We start from the raw sequence: 9426 nt of genomic DNA, 5'->3' as shown, positions 1-9426 counted from the left end.
TTAATGTTAATACTGTACAAATTGCCATGTCTTTATGTCTGGCGTGTTTCATACCGGGATATCTTGTGGCAGTAAGTTTAATGTTAATACTGTACAAATTGCCATGTCTGTATGTCTGGTGTGTTTCATACCGGGATATCTTGTGGCAGTAAGTTTAATGTTAATACTGTACATATTTCCATGTCTGTATGTCTGGTGTATTTCATACCGGGATATCTTGTGGCAGCAAGTTTAATGTTAATACTGTATAAAATGTCATATTTATATACCTACTATGCGTGAAACTGAGTTATCTCGTGACAGTATATTTATGATAATATTGTATAAAAACTGGAAAAAATAAAAAACGAACAAACCAACCAACCATCACACCGCATATTGAATACAGAGACACTTTATGAACCCAAGTATGTAATTCATGTTCAGATACGTGTACAGCATTGGAAATATACGTCTAAAATAAACTTCAAGTGAACTGGAGATACATATCAAAAATGCACAAAATACATCTGTTCTTTAGACCTCACACTTTTTTACCTTTACATTACAGATGTTCACATGTTCGGCTGACACTACAGCTGCTACTCTGTCAGTTCAGTCTCGTGCTTTTCATTATCCTGTTCATCAGAACTATAGAGTAACCCTTCTACTCCTTATATTCAGAGATAAACATTGTAAATCATTCCTAGATGAACCTTAAACACAGGAACAAATATTGTATAGCATCTCCTGCTGCTCCTTACTCGTACGGGTAAATATCGTAAGCTCGTCTTGTTGTTCACACGTTCAGAGCTAGTTTAGAACCAATATGATAAAGGTTTTCGAAATGTTTTATGTTTACAATCTATTTTTTGTATACATGTATAACTGCGACAGTACTGGCTCTTCTTATAAGGAATAAAGAGCCACCAAAGATCAGTCAGTAATATTAACCATGATTACCACGTTCTACCTTCAATCTGAAGGTAGGTCTGACAGACGTTACTGTTTGACATAGTCAGTCCAGAACCAAGGTCTAGCCTACTGTGGGGACCAAGGAGTTGACCGCAGACCCCTGCAGATTGTGAGAATGAGTGGGAATTGTTATTAATTACAGCCTTTTGTGCACACGGCTCGATCAGATCTGGAGAACCTTCAAGAATAGTCTGAAACTGATGTGGGTCGGATAAACGTAACTTTGGTGCAATCATGTTACTGCTAGTTCTGTTGTTAACTGGTACAATCATGTTACTGCTAGTTCTGTTGTTAACTGGTGCAATTCTTTGGTGGTGTCCCGAGCTGGTTGTAAAGGGTTTGCCGTCCTTAACTAACACGGGCACAGCGACTTTTCTTATTGCATATTGCTGTGACTGTTGAGTTTCGTGCTCGGTCATAGACTTCTCTTTAGCCTGTCTCTTGCACTTGTATCGGTGATTCTGGAACCAAATTTTAACCTGATTAGGGGTTAGACGGATCAAGTTAGCCAGGTGTTCTCGCTCTGGAGCAGAAAGGTAGTTTTGCTGCTTGAAGCGACGTTCCAGTTCATACACCTGGGCTTTAGTAAACAGCACTCGTCTCTTACGTCGTTGTGATAGAGGAAACTGGACAGCCTTGGTTTCAGATGTTGTAACCACACTGCACGTATTGAAGGTCGACATGTTGGACATGGGAGGTGAGCCAATCAAACGGGAAACTAACAGAAAGAGAAGTACAATATTTACTCTAACGAAAAAACTTGTTTATTGGAATCTTGTTTTTCATTTCAATTGCGTAATAACTGCTCTTCCACTCAACCACAATCAAAGTTATTAATATCATGATTACTCTTCCATACAAATAGAATCAAACTTATTAAACATAATTATTATTGTTCTATAAAACTACAATCAAAGTTATTAATATGATGATTACTGTTTCGTACAATTACAATCAAAGTTATTAATACTATTATTGCTGTTCCATACAACTATAGAGTTATTAATATCATGATTACTGTTTCATACAACTATAAACAAAGTTATAAACTTCATAATTACTGTTCCAATTATTAAAGTCAAGTAACAGGTTTGCAATATAAAGCACGAACTAAAATATAGTAATTATATTAACATAATACAGTGTTGTTGAAAGGTTGAGTAGGCTTATGTAAGCTAAGTAAGATTTTCAGACTGTTTTGATTTTTGATTCATCTTCCAGATCGTATTTGATGTCTAATCACTGCAAAAAGAAACAAAAGAATATGGTTATGTAATTCATATAACTGTTGGCTTATTTTAATGGATACATACATAATCAAGAAAGTACTTGGGATGTTTTTGATGTTGAAAACATTGACTATTATTAAGTTAAACTAAGTTTACGATATCATATATATATATATACATATGAACCAATATAACCATTCTTTTTAAATTTAATTACTGTAACCATACTTCAGCATCCACATAAAAAATATACTTATTATATTTAAAAAAGAAATATATAATATTAGTTTACCAGCGCAAACAAGAAGCAAAACTAATTTTCATGAATTTTAAGAAAAATGCAAATATTTCTTTTAGCAAAATGTTTTGTCTGTATATTTAGATATTTATATTACATAAACACAAATAGTGACTAATTATTCAAGATAAAAGTAACTGTTGCGCCTGTTATATTATATAATCCACGTTCTAGGAATTGTTAATGAGCTAAGTTTTTGAGGTTACGTAATAGCTTATTTTTTTTCATTCCCTAAATGAACAATAAATGTTAGGACAGTAAAGGGTTTCAGCATGGTGAGGTAGTTAGGACGCTTGACTCAGATTATAATGTGAGGGTCGCGGTTTCAAATACCCGTCTCACCAGACTTGCTCGCATATTTAGCCATAAAAACCTTAAAATATGATGGTCAATCCCTCTATTCGTAGTTAAAGAGTAGCCATATTCAGTAATGTTTTATCTGTCGATCGTCCATCTTGCCCTCCAGGGTAGCTTCAATTTAAAGGCTATCATATCCAAAGCACACCAGTCTTCCTTTTATACCTTTCATAACCCATCTAGCTTATGAGGATGATAGTTTCTCAGCGCCATTTTAACAGTCGGATCGCACAAATGAATGATTTGTCCAGAATGTCCCCGTGAGGGAATAGCTTGAGGAAGGCCACGATTGAAAGGATATGTCATAAAAGCAACTTGTGTACCCAGGAATTATGTCATTTTTCTAGATAGAGATCCTTCTTGATTATGTTGTCTGGAAGATGTGGACTACTTTTGCATGACGTTTGTGTTTGAAGATGATCATATAGGCTACCAACCGTGACAACGATTAATACCTGATCGGACCGTGAGAACCTTACTACAATTACTTATAACCATATACATTACACAAAATTGTGTTAAAAATGGAGTCTTGCAAATAATAAACAATTTTCGAGGGCAGGACAATATTATGCTTTCTTATAATAGTAAATTGTGTTAAAAATGGAGTCTTGCAAATAATAAACAATTTTCGAGAGCAGGACAATATTATGCTTTCAAAAAAAAAATGGTTTCAAACAAAAGACAGAACGAAATTTTAAACCATTGGTGACCACAGTAGCTTAACTTTGATTTTGAATGCTGGAGAACAGTTTCTGGAAACCAAACATAAGCCTAAGATATTGAGAAATCATAGTTTTGATGCTACTGCAACGTAAAGGAACATTTTTTTCGTCTTTGAAAAATCACGTCGCCAAACCACGCCAAAGGCTGACAAAAATCTTTGTTGGACAGGAAATATCGTTTGTTTTAGAAACTTCAAAGGATAGTTGTGATAATTTACTTATTTTTTGTGATATAACACCTCTTGATTTTCAACAACGAATACCTTTTTCTGCTCTACAATATTCGAACAAAAGTGTGTAGTTACTAAACTGGCAAAACTAGAGGTTAACTTAGCTCGTCTTTCTGGATGTACTTCTCTCGACAGAGCACGGCATGACCAGATGGCTAAGGCACTCGACTCATAATCTGAGGGCCGCCGGCATTTAATCCTCGTCATACCAAACAGCTCGTCCTTTCAGCCGTGGGGCGTTATACGCGACGATCAGATTCACTATTCGTTGGAAAAGAGTAGCTCAAAAGTCGGCGGTAGGCGGTGATGACTAGCTGCCTTTCCTCTAACCTTACATGCTAAATTAGGGACAGCTGGCGCAGATAGGCCTCGTGTAGCTTTGCGCGAAATTAACAATCAAACAAACAAACTTCTCTCGCTGTGTCGAAAAGAAGACCGAGATATTCTAGGTAGAAACAAAGACGACTTACCTACAACTTTTCTTAATTAAAGACAGTGGAGGCTTGTCAAAAAACTAGATTATTTTCAGTTACAACTGAACTTTGTCGTAAAATTTATACCAAATTTCAACGATTTAATACGATTACAAATAACTTGTGTCACTTCTATATTCGTGCGCCGGACTAGTCTCACGTTCAATATTTGTTTTGTACGAGTACACTTTCCATACATTCACTTTGTTTTTCTCTTTTCTAGTTTGCAGACTACTATACATTTGACACTTAGATGTATTTAAGGTAAACTCACTTCCATTGCTTTCTGTCTAAGTAATTGTAACAAACTAGTGTACTCTCATGTATAGAGTTCTTTATGTTACAATCGATTTTCTAACTGCATAACCTTGTTATAGTCGGCGTTGTTATGTCCGATCATACTCTGTCTTACGTTTACAATAGCCTTGCAGCGCAGTTACTATTGCAAAATACACCTTTATGAGAATGTTATACCAAAAACGCACTACTCCTCCCTCACTGCTTTTCATAATCCATCTAACGTTGGAGAATGACCTACAGCGCTTGTTTCAAAACACTAATCGTAAAGACATTCATCGTGCTGCGTCCAACCACTTGATCGATCTGTTTTCGTTTAGAATAGCATGAATAGCTGTTTCTTTCTTCAACTGTTTGAGGTTTGACTGAAAACCTTATCTTGGTGAAGTTATACTAGATTATGTTGCGTTATATTACCTGGAATACACGGACGACATTTGCCGCTGACTTTTATGTTCGTGGATACTTACGTGTTACAAGACGCTGCAGTTTACTTAGCGCTCGTGGGTTGAGACATCTTTCAGATCTTATTCTCAACTGTCCGGTTCCTCAACTTGATTCGCATTCCTTTGTTTTCAATACTATTTATATGATGATTTTCCTAGTTTAGTAAATTTTAAATACCCAACCTGAATACATCTTTACTATCTTACAGTACGAATATTTTTCCTCGGTAAGGGCTGTTAAATGCCTTTCCTAAAAGTGATCAATTGCTGGTGGCATCAAACCACGTAGGAAACGCCAAATAAGGTCAAAGTAGTTCTGATTCGCTACCGTCGATCATCACTGCATTTATACAGGCTGTGGTTTCTATACCATACAAAGATAAAGAAGCCAGGGAACTTATGAAATGTACTTAAAGATGCAAATTATTTCAATGTTCTTCATGCAGTTCTGAAAAGTAGTTCTGATTCGCTACCGTCGATCATCACTGCATTTATACAGGCTGTGGTTTCTATACTGCATGAAGAACATTGAAATAACTTGCAACTTTAAGTACATTTCAATGTTCTTCATGCTCTATATATATGTAAGCTTATAGAAACCACATACCTCGAAAGCAGTTATATCTAAATAATTAATTTTAAAAAATTATAATATTCATACTATATAGCTCATAAACTAAATACCTTCAACCAATAAAAATAAGACACTCCTAATTCTATGATCACATGTGATTTATTTTATACATGTACATCAAAGGAAGTGATACATAATTATAAAACAATCGGCTTGGTGACTACTATAAATAACGAAAAAGGTTTGAGGAACTATGGTTATCCCTTTCGGTAAAATAACCTGTATATCTTATGTTTGTTTGTTTTGAATTTCGCGCAAAGCTACTTGAGGGCTATTTGCGCTAGCCGTCCCTAATTTAGCAGTACAAGACTAAATAGAAGGTAGCTAGTCATCACCACCTACCGCCAACTCTTGGGCTACTCTTTTACCAAAGAATAGTGGGATTGACCGTACATTATAACACCCCCACGGCTGAAAGGGCGAGCATTTGGTTTTGAGGTCCCTTTTAGATCAAACCCAACAGAAATGGTAAGACCTAGTGAACTGGTTTATGTTAACTGTAGATGTAGTTTATGTACATGCAATACCGAATTACAATCTGATTACTGAATTCCTTACCGATACCCATTTATTTACGTACTATTGGATACATATTTTGGGTTTTCGCCACATAATGTGAGAACAGTGGGTTGACATGAATTTTAAAGAATGACTATCAGTATGGAATTACGGTTTAAATTATAACTTTTAAGAGAAATTAAACTAAAGACTTAATTTATCAGAGAACATGAATCTTTGATGCTTGGGTGTATTTTTTTGTTTACTTTTTCACTATACGCATTTGAAAATGATGCTACATTTAAGATTAAAAATACAATGTGAATCACTGACACTCACTTGCGAAGCGTGGGTCAGGGGACGGTCCATACCACCCTACTGCGTTCTGACGAACATTGTCGCCGTAGTGTGAAAGTTCAGCATCGTTGCAATACTGACTGGCGAAAGAGTTCGAATGGGCCAGTTGAGGTACCATGTAGGGGTTAATAGCAGGCTCGTTCATATTTCCTTCGTTGTGAAGGCTGCAGTAGGCGATTGATGCTGTAGTGACTAGTGGTGTAGGAGATTCGTTCGCATCGATAGTGGTAACGATAACGGTTCTTTGTAACTTTCATCGAATGGATTCAGAATATCAGTCACGAAAAACGGAGTGGAGAGTTTAGGGCTCAATGGCATGGCTTATACACTGAAAACATCACGTGTCAAAGCCTCATATGAAGCTCACAGAGAAATGGGGAGGGGAAACCAGTGATTTTCCGTTCCCGGCCTGCCTTTGATGTCCAGGATCTTCCGTGGACTTGTGCATTAGGAGCACGGATGAATGCCCATGGATTGAGTTTTCAGGAAAACAATAGCAACAAAGAAGAAAGGGCAGCCCACTGTCGCTGCTATCGTACTATTCAATCCATTGCTTGTGTGACTGAGTAGTAAAACGTTCTTCTTTGATTATACGCATGCGCTGTTTCGTACCCAGAATTTAAAATTTACATTAAAAGTGTGTGTGTGTGTTGCGTTACTTGCACAAACTACTTTCTCATAAACCTACTGCTCTTCTTGGCTTTAAAACCTGGTATGAAGGATGAATCTTTCTTCAAGAACAGATAACCAATTTTATTTTTGTTAGGGTCCTTTGTCACAAGAAAAGGCGGAGCTATAGGTTCGTGCTCAATTTTGATTAACGTCTAAAGCCCCGCCTTCATTTAATTTTCCAATGAAATAAAGAAAATAGCAGTTATCGTATTAATTTTCCCGTTCTTTTTATTTGGATTGTTTGTGTTTCATATCTGATCGTCTTCTTAAATTTTAAAGAACCGTATATAAACATGGATGGAAAGTTTGAGAAAGACTATTTGTGACACAGGTTTCTCGACTGAGAAACGTTTGCTCGGTGGCTTTCACATAGAAGATAGGTTTCATAACATTGTGTGTAATGTGCTTAACACCATAGAAACGTTTATTTTTTATAAGTTTTCAAGGTTTAAATTATTATTTTCTATCTAATTATTTATGATTGAAAAATTTAAATATTACTTTGCAGGTTTAAAGTGTTAAGTCAAAAGCAAAACTGCTCCGGCACGGCCAAGTAGTTAGAGCTCTCGAGTTGTATTCTGAGGGTTGTGGGTTCGAATCCCCGTCCAACCAAATATGCTCGCCCTTTCAGCCATGAGGGCGTTATATAGATTCGGTCAATTCCATTATTCGTTGGTAAAAGAGTAGCTCAAGTGTTGGCGGTGGCTGGTGATGACTAGCTACCTTTCTCCCAGTCTTACACTACTACATTAGGGATGGCTAGCGCAAACAGCCCTCGTGTAGCTTTGCGCGAAATTCAAAATAAACAAACACATCAAAAGTAAAACAATTCGTTTGGCTGGATATTCGTTTATACTCGCATCATGAGAATGCCAAAGTCTGCCTTATTAACACTTGTATATTTTTATATCAAAGATATAAAAACGAACGTGTCTTCTATCTTCATAATGTCATTCACACATACCATTGCGTTTTTGTTTTTCAATATGACTTGTTTATATTATGTTTTATAAGAGATATATTTATATGTATGAAAACCAATCTCAGGATAGCATAAGTGTCATATCCATTACTTCGGTTAAGAAAACATAATTGTGTTTCTAAAGCGGAGTTCTTTTCGCCCCCCAGTGGCACAGTGGTATGTCCGTGGGCTTATACACTAAAAACCGGGTTTCGATACCCGTGGTGGGTAGAGCACAGATTGCCCATTGTGTAGCTTTGTGCTTAATTCTAAACAAACAAAAAAAGTTTTGCTTTCTAATTCAACAAATAAAAGTCTCACCAGTACTCACAAAAACAACTGTCGTATTTAGATTCGTAATGCATAAAAACTTTGAGCACAATTACAAAGTTAGCTAAATTACTATTAAAGAAATGAAGAACGCAGCATGGGTAGTTTATGGTTTCAGGCAATGAAACGTTATTATTCTGTTTATTTGAAGGAGAAATTACGAGTATCGTAATTTTATTTGCTTAGTAAATAGCATTTACAATACTGATAATGGAAGTTATTTTTTTACTTGGAACAGAAGTTTTTGTTTTTCATTAAATACAAAGTATACTATTAGGATTTCAACGTGTGTTTTACGATATAAACCGAATGTGGCGTACGCTAGATTTTCATATATTTTCTAAACAACCCCTCTTTCTAAATATTATCAGTGAACGCAAGAATAAGATATTGGATCATGAAATTGAATGTTAGCTCACGCACTCCTTAAACTTAGGAGGGTCATAAACCCTTCTTCTGATATCACTGTTGTACAAAATCTTATAACCAATATTTTATTTGAATAGACATGAACAATTTTATCTATCTTGGTTTTAGATTTGGTCATAAGTAGCAGTTATAAAGTGATAGATTTGTTTTTAGGTGCTTTGGAATTGTAGTTTGATTGCAGGAGTAGTTAAATGGAGTGCCACTTCAATATATTTTAATCTATCAACGTTTAAACATCAGCTTTTCAGTCTTGGTCTTTGCTTCGTTCATCAAAGATAAATTGAGAAGTAAAATATTCCGGTTAAAACTTTGATTTTTTTAATTTGCTTCACTATTGTGAAAAAAAAGAGTGAATCAATCGTATGCGAATGTATTCTGTAGGCAGTTTTGTTGTAACTTTGAAGTCACCAAGTCTTATTCTCAGATGTCAACCCAGAGTCTTACATTAACAACATCTTGTGCTACAGTAACCAAACTATATCTTAAGTTTCAGTTGCAATCGGTTTCTTGAGAAGAAAAAAAGAAAATAAGCAATA

General features: G+C 35.7%; 1 pseudogene across 1 annotated transcript; it reads right to left on the bottom strand.

Annotated features, from left to right (window-relative positions):
* Nucleotides 1–378: 378 nt before the first annotated feature.
* Nucleotides 379–7041, bottom strand: LOC143241921 (homeobox protein Nkx-2.1-like; annotated as a pseudogene). Its single transcript, XR_013022347.1, has 2 exons — nucleotides 6481–7041; nucleotides 379–1672 (listed from the first exon to the last, which is right to left on the bottom strand). The product of XR_013022347.1 is annotated as a homeobox protein Nkx-2.1-like (transcript).
* Between the last annotated feature and the right edge of the window lie 2385 nt (nucleotides 7042–9426).

Source organism: Tachypleus tridentatus, unplaced genomic scaffold (assembly GCF_004210375.1).
Source record: "Tachypleus tridentatus isolate NWPU-2018 unplaced genomic scaffold, ASM421037v1 Hic_cluster_1, whole genome shotgun sequence".
NCBI classification, from domain to species: domain Eukaryota; kingdom Metazoa; phylum Arthropoda; class Merostomata; order Xiphosura; family Limulidae; genus Tachypleus; species Tachypleus tridentatus.
Note: the sequence above shows the minus strand (reverse complement) of the source record. Positions and strands in the feature narration are given on the sequence as shown.